The sequence below is a fragment of the Silene latifolia genome, chromosome 3 (assembly GCF_048544455.1).
Source record: "Silene latifolia isolate original U9 population chromosome 3, ASM4854445v1, whole genome shotgun sequence".
Taxonomy (NCBI): Eukaryota; Viridiplantae; Streptophyta; class Magnoliopsida; order Caryophyllales; family Caryophyllaceae; genus Silene; species Silene latifolia.
This window is the reverse complement of record NC_133528.1, coordinates 13175173-13189649: the sequence shown is the minus strand read 5'-3', so window position 1 is coordinate 13189649 and position 14477 is coordinate 13175173.

Sequence of the window (14477 nt, the reverse complement as noted above, 5' to 3'; positions counted from 1 at the left end):
TGTCATTTTTGATGAATCTAGTGTGCTTGGACAGGTACAAAACATGGATGATGATGATGAGGATGAGGATGATGAATTTGAGATTGGTCTTGTTCGAAAAGACTTCGTGTTCACGGATGAAGAAGCTCCCAAAGATCAATTGCAACGAGACACGAGAGATCTGCGCCATCAAAGGAGAGCAACAACTCGGGGGAACACGTAGTACTTCGATTCCTCTCTGGAAGCAACAGACCAACGATCGTTGCTTCTACCTCCGTAATCAAGAAAGCCAAAACAAAGTGAGGATGAAGAACCTTCCAGGCCAATGGAAACAATCCACGTGGATCGATGCGGTGAGGGGAACAAGAAACCTTTGTTCCAAAGAAGTGGAAACATCAAAGCTCTCATCCACTCACTAATCTCACAAGTGATCTCAACTCGGGAATTCGAACAAGATCATCCGTCAACAAACTCGCTCACCTCAATGAGTATTGTGCTCATAATGCCTTCCTATCTCAAATTGAGCCTTCAAATGTAACAGTCGCCTTGACTGATGCAGATTGGGTACTTGCCATGCAAGATGAGCTCAATCAATTCAAAAGAAATGAGGTATGGCACTTAGTCCCTAGACCGCCTAATCGTACCGTCATCGGTACTAGGTGGATCTTTCGCAACAAGCTTGATGACTCGGGAGAAATCGTAAGGAACAAGGCTAGACTAGTGGTGCAAGGTTATAACCAACAAGAGGGTATTGATTACGATGAAACCTATGCACCGGTAGCTAGACTTGAGGCCATACGATTGCTTATAGCTTTTGCGGCTCACAAAGGCATTAAACTCTTCCAAATGGATGTCAAAACCGCTTTCTTAAATGGATATTTGGAAGAAGATGTCTTTGTAGAGCAACCACCGGGTTTTGAGAACAATGATTTGCCTAACCATGTTTTCAAATTAGACAAAGCTCTTTATGGTTTAAAACAAGCACCAAGATGTTGGTATGATAGATTGTCTAAATTTCTTATTGAAAATGGTTTTAAAAGAGGCTCCGTTGACAAAACATTGTTCTTAAAGCAACAGTCAGACGAACTATTGGTTGTACAAGTATATGTTGATGACATTATATTTGGTGCAACAAATGAACTCCTTTACTTATATTTTTCGGAACTAATGAAATCGGAGTTTGAAATGAGCATGATGGGTGAGCTAGGATTTTTCCTTGGGCTCCAAATTAAGCAATCAAAGGATGGAATCATGATCCATCAACAAAAGTACATCAAAGAAATGCTTAAGAAATTTGGGATGACTAATGGTAAGCCTCATGATACACCTATGGTAGCCGGGTCCAAATTGGACAAGGATGAACTCGGTAAGAATGTTAGTGATAAGGTGTATAGAGGTATGATAGGCTCACTTCTCTACTTGACCGCAAGTCGTCCCGACATTCTCTTTAGTGTATGCTTATGTGCTAGATTCCAAGCAAATCCGAAAGAATCACATTTCAAAGCCGTTAAACGAATTCTTCGGTATTTGATTGGAACACAAAATCTTTACCTATGGTACCCCTTATATTGTCCTTTTGATCTTATAGGCTTTTCGGATGCGGACTATGCGGGGTGCACGGTGGATAGAAAGAGTACCTCCGGAATTGCAACGTTCTTGGGTCCTTGCTTGACTTCTTGGGCCTCAAAGAAACAAAACACGGTAGCTCTTTCTACGGCCGAAAGTGAGTATGTTAGTGCGGCACATTGTTGTTCTCAACTCCTTTGGGTAAAACAACAACTCTTGGATTTTGGTGTTATTTTTGACTCCATTCCTTTAATGTGTGATAATACGAGTGCAATAAATATTTCCAAAAATCCTATTCAACACTCTAAAACCAAGCATATTGATATTCGCCACCATTTTATTCGTGATCATGTGGAAAAAGGACATATTAAACTTATCTTTTGCAAGACCGAAAATCAAATTGCCGATATTTTTACTAAACCACTTGCAAGAGAACATTTTGAGAAATTTAGACTAGAAATTGGGTTAATTAATAGCTTGTGATTTTTAGTATGAGTTTTACACAATTTCCTAATTGATTAAGTTAAATTTGGATATATGCTATTAAGTGTTCTAAGTGCATTGACATCATGTTTGGACCAAAAATTGACACCGTATTTGTGAGTCGGTAATCACTCAACCTCATATCTAAATTTACGTTTATTATATGCTACCTTGCGTTTTTATTTCGAGTAATTGAATTTGTTTAAGTCGGGCCAACCACCTCTCCTACATCATTTAATGGGCCATTAAACATCATTTAACAACCCATCACCTACAACTACCCGTCCAAACTACCTAAACCCACTAACCCTCCATCTCCCAAATCCAACTCCCTCATATCTCACCTATCCTAACCCACCATGGTAAAAACATCATTTAACACACCTATCAAACCCACAACAATTACCTCCCCTGTCACATCCAACCCGCCTACATCACCAACTCCAACCATGCCACCAGTCAAAACATCTTACGCCTTTCCCCCACAAACCTCAAATACGACATCAACAAACCCTGATCCACCATCATCCGACAACACTCCCATCGCCTCAATGGTAGGAAGACGCACTCGTGGTGGTCGGAAGAAAAGCTCCACTGCTCCGAGCTCCTCCTCTGAACCGGTTACTGTTATGGTTGAAGATGTTGAAGATGAAACCGAATTTGACTTGAATGAAAATCCATCGAAATCCGGCGAGCCTGACTCGACTCCGGCGAAAAAGAACAACAAAAGAAAAGAAAAAGCCTCCTCCTCTCAATTACCCCCAATCTCAGAAAATGTTGAACAAAGTAACATTGACAATCCCATTGATGATATCCCAATTGAAAATCCGAATGAACCTACCCAGAAAAAATCGAAACCTTCAAAGAAAAAGCTTGTTTACCTTGCTCCTTCGGATCCGGTCTCCCTAACCTCGAAGTGGGATCTAGCCATGGTTTGGGCTCACCTTGAGAGTCTCGACCTCCCTACTTCCATTTACAAAAATTGTGAAAGGTTGATGAACATTAAAGCAATTCACTCTCCTCGGGTGTATAATCAAAACTGGTTCGAGCCACCGGCTTTCCACTCTGTCCGTGACATGGTTTTAGCTCAAGGTTGGGAGAAGTTGTTGGAAATGCGTGAGCCGGTATTTGTGAGCGAAGTGATTCAATTCTTTGCAACGGTACGGGTTGATAAATCTGGTGAATTTGTTACAGCTAAGGTGAACGGTAAGCCTCTAAGACTGACTCAATCTGATTTTGCCAATGCTCTTAATATTCCAGTCGGAGGCTATGACCAACTCCCCTCTGAAACTTGGGTAGCCTTACCATATGCCTCCCCTCTTAGCATTGCTCAAACCGTTTGTCCCAAAACTGTCTCCCCCGGACCCGTGAGCAACACCCAAATCCCACCTCCTCTTCGAATTATCTTCAATATGCTTTGTAGGTCAATCTACCCTTCGGGTGATAGAGGAAAACTAACCATTGCTTTACAATATTTAATCTATCACATTGCTACCCATAAGAAGGTGAACCTAGTCGGGTTAATGTTCAAACGTTTTCATCTTATTTCGACCAAGCTTCGTCGACCTTCTACTCATGTGATTTACCTACCCTATAGCATGTGGTTATCGGTTGTGCTCAAAGCACAAGGGGTGTTGGTAAACACTAGCTTGGGTTCGTTGGATATGTGTGATACTATGAGTGATGGGCAAATGGGGAAGATGTTGATCAAAATTGAGAATGATGAGTTAATTTCTCATGAAAATTAAGAAGGACCCTAAGTTGGGTCATCTAGTCAAGGGAATACGGGTAATATGCGGGATGTACTCAATGCCGTGGCTGAGTTGGGTGCGTGGATTAGGGAAGATGCTCGTCAAAAGGACTTAGCAATCTCGGCCCTTGCTTCTTCTTTGGACCTCATCCGTGGTGAGGTGGATATTATTTCCACCCTTGTGTCAACTAAAGAGGTTGGTGAAGATGCTATTGTGGATGATGATCCGTTGGGTAGTGGCTCGGATGGTGAACAAGCCTCCTCTCCTTAGCCTTTCCATTTCCTCTCGGCCTATTAACCCGTACCCCCTTATTTTGTTCCATCTTGGTTGTGCCTCTCTAAGACTTATTTTCTTGCTTGTTATTTTGAACATTTGGTGGTGTATGTTAAACTTTGTTTAGCTATGTTGAACATTGGTTAGCTTATGCTTAATCCTTGTTTGTGTTGACTTTGTTACCTTGTCACACTTCCATGTGTCTTTTTGTGTTTTCTTATGACTATTTGCACTCTAATGCTTGTGACATCTCTATCCTTTTGATGATGTCAAGAGGGGGAAAAGGTAAACTCATGCTTTAAATCTCTTTGCTTATTGATTAAACTAATGGCTTGTTTAACCTTCTTACCTTGATTCTTGTTTGGGGCAATGTAAAATTGTCATGATAGTTTGATTCTAGCGTTTGCCCTTGGTAAGGTAATATTGTCCCTTCTCTATCATTTGATCTTGCTTGCTAAAATCTTGAATTAAAGTGTTTACATTGCTCTTACATTCGTTTGGGGCTTGTCATCATCAAAGGGGGAATTTGTTGGGTTCCTTATGTTGATGATAACATGCCCATTTGATTTGTATTATCTTAGTTTACCTTTTCAGGATTAATGATGTAATCAAGCTTGGATTAAGAAGTGTTGAAGTTGTTATTAATCCCATTGTAATTAGTCGTGTGTCATCTAATGTACAAGTGAGAAAGTTAAGTATAGCGAGTAATAGAAATGAGTCCAGGATGATCGTTGCTTTAACAAGTAAATGCAAATGAGTGGACTGAGCCACAACTCGTAAAAACTTGAAGCTTCTTTTCTCTTTCAAATGCTTTCACGTGACTTATATTTTCAAAGAGAAATTCAGATTTTTATTTAAGGAGGTAGTATCCAATATAGAATGGTTTGAATTATTCAAAACATTTCCTCTTTGTGCAAATTCAATCCCTTGGTTTTTAAGAAAACAAAAGTTCCTTTTTGCCATATTTGTGTTAACTTGTCTCTTGTGACTTGTCTCACATCCTTTGTTTTCTGATTTTGCATGAACATTTAAGGTTATCTTTCAAACCTTCTTTCTCTATTCTCACCTTTGCAAAAGACTCCTCTTTGGTGCAAGTGTTTGGGTGGCTACTATTGCTCCTCACATGCAAAGCCTTTGACCCTTCAAAGCCCTTCAAAACCCTAGCAATCCCTTCACTCACCTCCTCTATATAAACCGTGTGCCTCTTCCATAAATCCCTAAGACTTTCTGAATTAATTCTTTCATGTTTTGCAAAGTGTTTTAAAGCTTAAAATCGTGTCTTTTGCAAAATCCTTTTAAAAGTCTTCAAGTGTCTTTCAGTTTCTACAGTCGTGGCCACTGTTGCTTTTCTATACTAAACTCTCTTGCTTAAAAGTGTTGATCTTGTAAAAGTTGTCCACCTCTATTCTTTGTTAAGAATGTGTTAGTGGAAACTTGATCCTTTACATTTTAAGTGTGTTAGTAGAGTTTAGGACGGAGTAGTCTTTAACTCTTGACAACCGGAGTAGGTTGTGAGTTGGCAACCGGAGTAGGTTGTGAGTATTGAGTTCTAGGACGGAGTAGTCCTTTAACTCTTGGCAATCGGAGTAGATTGCGAGTTAGCTTGTCATAGAACGGAGTAGTTCTTGTACTAGCTTTGCAACCGGAGTAGGTTGGCGTCTTTTATTACAAGGGTCTTTTAGTTTTCGGAGTAGATCACTAAAGGAAAGTAATAAAAAGTAGATTGGACGTAGGCACTTGAGTTTCTTGCCGAACCAATTCAAAAATCTCGTGTTCAAGTGCTTATTTTATTTCCGCTGCCTTTTTACTTTGTTTGTTTGTTTTGTTTCGCTTAAACTTAGAAGTAACAGTTCATCATACATCACGCATTTGGTCTCAGTCATACTTCACAAACTGAGACAAATAGATACAGTCAGAACGATTGTTGCTTTCATACTTCAGCAAACATTCATCGAGATACTTGTTCAATCTTTCAATATTATTCAAAGTATCCTCTAAATCTCTTTTGTTCATTTAACTTACTTTAATCCAATAAAGTTGAAGTTAAAATTTTTAAAAGAGTACCTAATTCACCCCCTCCCCCTCTTAGGTACTTGAATCCATAAACTCAACAATATGTATAAACCTCAAAGTTCTCAATCCCTTCAGGCAATGCTAAGATAGGAGCTGTGGTCAAACGCTCCTTTAATGTTTGGAACGCCGTCTCACAACTCTCATCCCAACGAAACTTGTTCTCTTTTCTCATCAACGTTGTCATAGGTCTAGCTATCTTGGAGAAATCTTTCACGAACCGTCTGTAGTATCCCGCTAAACCCAAGAAACTCCTAATCTCAGCAACATTCTTTGGTGCTTCCCACTTTGTCACTGCCTCAATCTTCGCCGGATCCACAGTTACTCCCTCCTTAGAGATCACATGTCCCAGAAAAGCAACTTTCTCTAACCAGAACTCACACTTGGACAGCTTAACATACAACTCATGCTCCCTCAAAGTTTGCAACACGATCCTCAGATGCTCCTCATGCTCCTCCTTAGTCTTAGAGTAGACTAAGATGTCATCGATAAATACCACCACAAACTGGTCCAAAAACGTCAAGATTCTGTTCATCAAATCCATAAACACAACCGGTGCATTAGATAACCCAAACGGCATCACTACATACTCATAATGGCCATACCTCGACGTGAAAGCTGTCTTTGGTATGTCCACCTCTCTAATCTTCACCTGATGGTACCCCGACCTCAAATCAATCTTGGAAAAGACCGATGCACCACTCAACTGATCAAACAGGTCATCTATCCTTGGCAAAGGATACTTGTTCTTCACCGTCACTCGGTTCAGCTCCCTGTAATCTATACATAACCTCAAACTCCCATCTTTCTTCTTTACGAAAAGAACTGGTGCTCCCCACGGCGATACACTTGGTCTAATGTATCCCTTCTCTATCAGATCATCTAACTGTTTCCTGAGCTCCTCCATCTCTTTAGGACCCATCCGGTACGGTGCCTTAGAGATTGGCCCGGTTCCCGGTTTCAACTCAACCGTGAAATCTATCTCTCTCTTCGGTGGCAACCCCGGAATCTCCTCCGAAAAACATCTCGCAAACTCTCCCACCACTGGTATCCGATCAACTGTCGGACTCTCTATCCGGTCATCTCTCACATGGCACAAGATCAAAGGACATCCCTTCCTCGGATAAGACTTCAAGGTGACAAAATGCAATCAACTTAACTTTGGGTTTGACTAGAAATCCACGATAAGACACACTAACACCCTTAGGACCTCTTAAAGACACTTTCTTTTGATGACAGTCTATCTTAGCTTTATACTTTCCTAACCAATCCATCCCGACTATCATCTCAAAACCGTCAAAAGGAAACTCTAGCAAGTCTACAGGGAGATAAACTTGCCCAACTATCATAGACACATCTCTAAACAACCTCCCACATGATACAGACTCACCCGAAGGTATAAAAACTTTCTCACTTACAGACTCATACACCCTCAAACCCAACCGTTTAACATGACTCGAAGATACAAACGACTGAGAAGCCCCCGAATCAAACAAAATAAAGGTATGAATACCATTAACAAGGAAAGTACCGGTGATAACATGTGCATCCTCCTCAGCTGCTTTCTTCTCCATCATGAATAACTTTCCACTGGTCTTCCGTCCACCTCCCGGACAAGATCGGGCTGAAGTGGTCGGCTTAGCACCCGACCCTTGATTGTTGTTGTTGTTCGTCGGTGGTTTCGATAAGAATTACCGCCGTTGCGGTTACCTCCACTCGATAGCTCGACTTCCCGGTTTGCCCACGATCCAGCCGGCCTATTGCTCGCGTAGCTCTGCGCAGTCTCCGGAAAGTTCCTGCACTTGTGCACTCATGTCTCTTGTGGCCTACACCACCACAACTGAAGCAGGTCACTCCCCAACTACCACTACCACCTCCACGGCCACGCCCAAAGGAAGCCCCAGCACTGAACCCTGACCCAGAAGGAAACCCTTTAGACTGATTATGGTTGCCTTTCTTGTGATTAGATTGGCCACCACCCTCGCTCTCAGACTTCCTTTTCTCGCCACCTAACCTCTCCTGAGCCATCTCCACTAACCTCTCGCTCTCCCACCCCTCTCATAAGCTTCCTTAACATCGCAAGGACTCCCACGGGTAACTTATCCATAATCTTAGGGGTCAACCCCTCTCAAATCTCGGCGCGCATTCTCCTCGTTCAAACCCATATCCTCGATATCTGGACTTCTCATTGAACTCGCTGTAATACTCGGCCACGTACATCTCAAATGTCATCTTAAAATCACAAACTCTTCTCTCAACTTACTCCTCACATGCTCCGGCACAAACTCTTTTCTCATAGCCCTACGAAACTCTTCCCAAGGTATAGCAGGTAAACCTTGGTTCACATATAACTCCTTAGCACTCACTTTCACTGTATCCCACCACTTGCCAGCTGCCTCCCTCAGATAGAACGCAGCCTGTTCCACTCTCATCTCATCAGGACAGGGAACCAAATCTAATATGTTCTCCATCTCTCTAAGCCAGCTATCAAGAAGGTTAGGCTCCCCGACTCCCTTGTACTCTTTCGGGTTAAACCTCGCTACATAGAGGCTGATTTTAGAATGATCAACCTCCTTCTCCTTATCCTTATCCTTATCTTTCTCCATAGTCTTTAAAGCCTCGGTAAGAGCATCCTGGTGCTCCAACATCTTAACGATGTCATCTATGGTCATAAGCTCAGCTCTCGCATACAACGCATTCTTCTTGGGCGGCATCTTGAAACTATAAGAGAAAAAGGGGTGGATATAAACATACGCGCCAAAACCTCAAAACAAGAAAACACGCTGCCCAGAACCTACTCGATCGAGTTCCCAAACATACTCGATCAAGTAACGGGCTACTCGATCGAGTGCCCACCATACTCGATCGAGTGCCCCAACATCAGACCCCAAACAGACCTTCTGATCTCTAACATACTCGACCGAGTAGCTAGGTTACTCGATCGAGTGACCCCCTACTCGATCGAGTGCCCGAGGTACTCGATCGAGTGCCCAAAAACACGATTCTGGACTCAAAATCGTCAAAAACCCACCCGATCAAGTCAGTCCCACTCGATCGAGTCATGCTAACTCAGAAACGCTACCCGCATGCTATATCATATGCTAACATGCTTAAAAACTTTATAAAACCAACGTTATAACATAACTAAACATATAATGCTACGCATCTTTTCATACGATTCACGAAATCATTATATCATGTTATTTAAACGCCACATTGTAAACATTCATCATGTTCCTCATTCCAACAACAATTCTACATATATCATCAACCTTTCTTTCACATTCTCAACTTTCTACTTCAAACATCCAACAATTACACACACTTCATCACATTCATACACAAGCTAACCAAACAACGCATACTGACACACCTCCCATGTGACCGGTTCAAAATTGTAGGGCAAGTTCGCGACTTTAGGACGTCTCCCAAGCCTTTGCATTAGCTCCTACAACTTTTACCCCGGGTTCATTTTAATTGGCTCCCTATGTTCATTAGGTTCATTGGTTACAGGTTTCAGGATCGTCGCTCTGATACCATTTGTAACACCCCCATACTCCAAGTGCCTTACCAGGACCACTCAGGTATGAAGATATTACCATCTCGGTTACCCGAGGCATGATATTCATAAGACAATAAAGAAACAACTTAAATGATATAACTTTAGTGAAAAGTACAACTGAAACCAAATCCCAAAATACGGGTACAAGTTCTTAAAATCAACTGTCTCATGAAATACTTTGAAATGTCATAAAACTAATAGACTACAAAGTGGAAGACTTCTATCGTCGAGGCGGTGGCACCTCCCACTATCCCAAGACTCAACTCAAACCTGCTCACTCATCGCTCACCATCCCCGAATGGATCACCGCAGGTTTACAAAATAACAACCGGGGTCAGTACTAATCACACAACTCAATATATCAACAATAAGATAAACAGACTGCTTAACCGTCACACACACACACATATCCACACCAATCCAACAATCTCAATCACCGACTGTCCACTAGACCAGCCCTGCCAGTGGGGGACCGCATCCGTTCCCACCTAAGCCCCGCTCATCATATCGAGCGATAACCCTGTCCATTAATGTGCACATCCCCTTCCGTGGCGGGTTCCACGAAGGGCGAAACTAGGGCGGAAGCCACTCCCGCAAGTGACTCCACTCAGCCGAGAACGCATCTCGAGAACCAGAGAACAATCAATCACAATCACAATCACAATCGTCACAATACAATTACTATATCAAACAATTAATCTCAACACATCAACAATCACCCCATTATGGGACTAATACTGAGTAGAAAATCCTACCTGGAAAGCACAACTATCAGATGGTCTCTACAGCTGTCTCAAAAAGCTTCTTCTACGAAACCTCCTCCTATCATACAACATACAAATTCTACCAAATCACAAACTACTCAAAAACCCCCAAATCCCTAGATTAGGGTTTAACCAATTTAAAGGAAAGACAACAAAAAGGGTACATAGATCTTACCCTCGACGCAAGGATCTCAACGATATATCAAACGATGAAAACCGACCTTCCAAACTCCGGGAATTGCTAACAATGCGATTAAGATGATGAACGTACTTGCTTTCTCTCTTAGACAGTAAATTAGGTTTTGCAAAAGTGTTTAGAATGATGACGGAAAAGGTTATATATCTTAATCGCATAATTAACAAAACCCGAGAAAACTCCCCGTAAAACCGGCTACTCGATCGAGTATCTAAGGTACTCGATCGAGTACCCCCTTACTCGATCGAGTATCCTAGTTACTCGATCGAGTACCCAACAGGTCAGAAACTATTTTAAAATGCAACTTACCCATACTCGACAGAGTAAGGCCTACTCGATAGAGTACCCAAAGACCCATAAATACGGAGTATTACATAAACAGGGGATTGACACAACAAATCTTATAGCAAAAGACGATCCGTTTTCAATTGTATACAGATTTTGAAACGATCTTTTAAGACAAATTTTATCAGAAAATCACCAAATACCTTACAAATTATATGATTAGGAGCTTTGAGTTGCCTCAAGCCACAGGATAAACATCAAACAAAGAGGTTTTCGTTTTTAGCAACCCTAGGATATAGAAATCAAATTTTAAACCATGAAATTGATTAAACAAGGGCATACACGAGGTTTATATACGAAAAAATCCAAGAATTAGTGAGATAAATGCTCGATTTCAGATGTTCGCAAAGAAAATTCGAAGTATAGCTGAAATTATACCAAAACTTTGAAAATAAAATGAGAAATCGACTTAAAACCTTACCTTAGATTGGTTTATAGCAAAGGAGAATGAATTAATCACTAAGGATTGACCCCAAAAGCTTGAGAAAGGAAGGATATGGAGTTTTAGAGAGAAGGAGATGTGAAGATGGGAGACGGAAATAAGAAAGAAGGAGACGAAAATAGGGTTTTTGTATAACCCGAGTAAGTCCCGCTACAGCAATACTCGGTCGAGTGTTGGGCATACTCGGCCGAGTGTCGACTACTCGGTCGAGTATCCTCTTTACTCGGTCGAGTTTTCAAGGACAGTAACGATTATAATTTTCACCAAACGGACACTCGGTTGAGTAGCTTTATACTCGGCCGAGTATGGTCTACTCGGTCGAGTACAATACTCTACTCGGTCGAGTTTCCAAGAGTGAAGAGGAAATCATAAATTTTCATTGTTCCTGCAAAATAAATAACATCGTTCGGAGTTCCGTGCAACCGGCTCGTCACTATTAGAGCTTAGTTCTACCACACAAACACATATCAACACGTATTTTGTACATCCACTACCAATTCGATCAACATTTCTACCTTCATTCCTCATTTTGCTATGAAACGACTACTCCTTACCTTTTAGCATACTTAGCAATTAATTACTGTACCTGCATGGTTTAGCTCCTATAACACATCATCACAGATTCCGCTACTCACGAAATATACACTTAACCACGATTACCAGGCAACAATCACTACACAACGCAATCACCGTTTAACAATTGATTAACTTACCTCTGGTCGCACATCACAACCATTCCATCACCCACTCTAAACTTTGACACATATTAACATAGATGCACACAACAATCATCATCAAGCAATCAACGACGCTCACTAGCTACCCTTTTTCCGTGTCTGGCTTAAGTTCGATGGGGCCATGATTTTGAAATGAGGGCGCCTTCTCACCCAAAATCTAGCATCGGCTGGGGCTCCCAACGCACATACACCAGGTTCATTTTAGTTGACACCCTACGTTCATTAGATTCATTGGTTCAGGTTCCAAAATCGTCGGCTCTGATACCACTTTGTAACACCCCCGTACACCAGGACGCCTTACCAAGGACCATCCCAGTGTATGACGGTGTCACCATCTCGGTTTCCCGAGGAAGTAGATCAAATTAGACAATAAAAGAACAATTATAAAATATTAATATATCTCATACAATACGACTCAATACAACTCTTTACGCCAAAGATACAACTACAACACTCATGACACCGCATCTCTAGACTGGTAGCGTGGTGACTCGATCCCTCTAATCCTAGCAGCCACAATCAACAGTACCTGCTAAGCCAACTGCTCACCATCCCCGAATGGATCACCGCAGGGTTTTACAAAACAACAACAGCGGGGTCAGTATTACTCAAACAATATAGGACAAGCAATAAGGTAACTAGCTGATCATCCACACTCCCCAGTATCCCGATCTCACATAGTAACCGACTACACACCGAAGTGTGTAGCCCTGCCAGATTACCCATCGTAACAGGTAATCCACACCGCCAGTGGGTGACCGCAGCCGATCCCACCAAGTCCAGCTCATCAACGAGCGACTAAAACAAATCCCTGTCCCTTAATGTGCACATCCCCTCCCGTGGCGGGTTCCACGGAGGGCGAACTAGGGTGTGAAGCCACTCCCGCAAGTGACTCCACCACAATCACAACACACAGCTGTCACACCCTCTCCACACCAACAGCGTCACCACAACGCCCATATTTCGATGATCAGCAGTTAACAATAATCAAAAAACAATCATGCCATAACAATTAACAGTAAAACTGAGTAGGAAACCCTACCTCGTCGCAAAGCATGTAAGACATCCATACACAGCCACGCACGACTCCAATACGCATCCTAACAATGATAACCACCTCCTATTACACAACTATACTCAAAGAATCACCCAAAAGAACACAAGGCAGAGACTTACCTAACAATACTCATCGGTGGTGACATAGACGGCCACCACACACGTCATCCTTCGCTAACGAATGTCGTCCTTCCCATGGTGGGGGTTTAAGCTATATACATTAGAGTGTGAAGAGATGGGGTGATAGGAGAGGGAGATAGGCTAGGGTTAGAGAAAGAGAAACTGTCGAGGAAATGGGAAAGAATCTCGTGAACTTGTATTTTGTATTAACGTGTCGACAGCAGCCATACTCGGTCGAGTACGGGAGTACTCGGCCGAGTTGGCTCTACTCGGTCGAGTATAGGTAATACTCGGCCGAGTAGCCTCAACTAGGTCGAGTAAACAATCCTATAAAGCTCATGTTACAAGCCTGATCCCTCAACCATTCATCCCTAAGGTCTGTTTGGTCAACAAAGTCGGTCAACGGAGTTCTTAAATAAATCCCTATAAATCTCCCACTTTAATTTGTTGTTTATACTTTGATCACTAAGTAACCCTAATTATCCCAACTTCATTACAACAGATTTCAATACTTCAATCAATCACAATTCACAATCCTACGACCTATTATTCCCACAATGACGAAAGCAGCCGCCAAGTCGAAAGCCGGGTACATTGTTTACTTCCCTGGGGCGCCTCTAGGAAAGGCTGCTCAGTGCTCACCGCTCTGTTTACTCCTCCAAGATGGTGGTCCCACTCCGAGGCCGTCGAGTTTTTGCAAGGAAATCTTCACCCCCGAGAAAACTGAGTCTTAAGAAGAAACCAACACCAACATGGTGTTCCACTTATTATTCTGTTTCGCTTTCGGTCTCCGACCAAGACAACTGCAATCAATCTTTTGATTCTGACTCTGAGTATTACAGTACGGGTTCCAGTCCTAGTTGCTGTTCATCAGTAGGTTCAAATCATCCTACAGCAAGTTGGTCTTCCAATTATTCTGTTTCTGACTGCAATCAATGTTCTGATTCTGACTGCAATCAGGGTCTTCTTCTGATGATTCTTCTCCTATGTTTGAGAAACCAACTGTCTATGTCCTCTGTAAACTTGTTGATGGTGTTCTTGTTAGGGTTTAATTTCTTGGTTATTACTTATTATTATACATTTATGTAAATTGCTGAATGACGCTGATTGTATGGGTTTGTGACCTAATTTGT